The sequence below is a fragment of the Rousettus aegyptiacus genome, unplaced genomic scaffold (genome assembly GCF_014176215.1).
Source record: "Rousettus aegyptiacus isolate mRouAeg1 unplaced genomic scaffold, mRouAeg1.p scaffold_m13_p_1, whole genome shotgun sequence".
NCBI classification, from domain to species: Eukaryota; Metazoa; Chordata; class Mammalia; order Chiroptera; family Pteropodidae; genus Rousettus; species Rousettus aegyptiacus.
In genome coordinates, this window is record NW_023416284.1 from 168,519,655 (window position 1) to 168,520,756 (window position 1,102).

The following is a 1,102-nucleotide window of genomic DNA, read 5'->3' on the forward strand; positions in this document are numbered from 1 at the left end:
GCCCCTGAAATTCATTTGAAGTACTACCTTTGCAAACATTTTAATTAAAAAAAAAAAAAAAAAAAGGAAGAAGAAGCTGTCACATTTGGTGGTAGTAAGCATAACATGTTGACAAAGAAAGGGCTGGCTGCTTGGTCTCAAATCAACAATTTGAATTACAAAGTAATTATGCAGAGAGAATCCACGGGAGCCTGGAGAACAACCTGAAGGGCAAATCCAGTGCTGAGGGATGAGTGGAGCAGCCCAGAGCCTCCATGATTGCATTGCAGAGCTCCCTCGATTTGGGGGAATCACAACTTCCTCTTTTTTTTTTTTTTTTTTTAACGCCTACAGCACCTGGTCTTCTTAGGTGGTCTCCCATCCAAGTACTAACCAGGCCTGACCCTGCTTAGCTTCTGAGATCAGGCACGTTTAGGGTAGCATGGCCATAGACCCCGAATCACAGCTTCTTGAAAAGAGGGACAGGAGGTTCATCATTCTCCTTTTCTCAAAAAGAGCATGTTTCACCTGCAGGTCCCTCTTGCTTTCTTGCTTAATCCAGATAACCCTTTCAGATAACATTCGTGGGTCTTGCTAATCCCCCCCATCCTTCCTCACTTCCCTTTGGTAGTGCTCCCTGCTCCATATGAGGGCAAAACCTCAAGGAAAATCCGCTCCCAACATGCATAGCTTTATCGACAGTCCCTCCATTCCCAATATGGCTGAGGATCCCAAAGCTTTCTAGGCTTAAGGGCACTCCTCAAAAATCAGAACAACAAATGTGAAAAAAAAAAAAAGCCTTAAATTGTCTCCAATACAGGAAGCTCAATACTTGGTTCTTGACAGGGCACTGAGAGAAAGCTGGGCTTGATTAAGAATGCCTGCAAAAGAACAAGCCTGAGGGGCAGGTCCTCTGCCAAAGTGGCGGGGTGCGGCTTTCTGGCAGAGTAGATGGAGCACTAGTGGAGTTTGTGGCCAAACAGAACTGAGTTGGATCCTTATTCTTTTATTTTTTAACTATGCAACCTTGGGTAAATTACGACTCAAAGATTTGATTTTCTCACCCACAAAATGGGAATAAGAAAATCTATCCTCTTGGATGGTTGTGCAGATTTAACTAAAT

At 43.6% G+C, this 1,102-nt stretch overlaps 1 pseudogene; it reads right to left on the reverse strand.

The window, feature by feature from the left end:
- Positions 1–324: 324 nt before the first annotated feature.
- LOC118607006 lies at positions 325–433 on the reverse strand (annotated as a pseudogene).
- Positions 434–1,102: the final 669 nt, after the last annotated feature.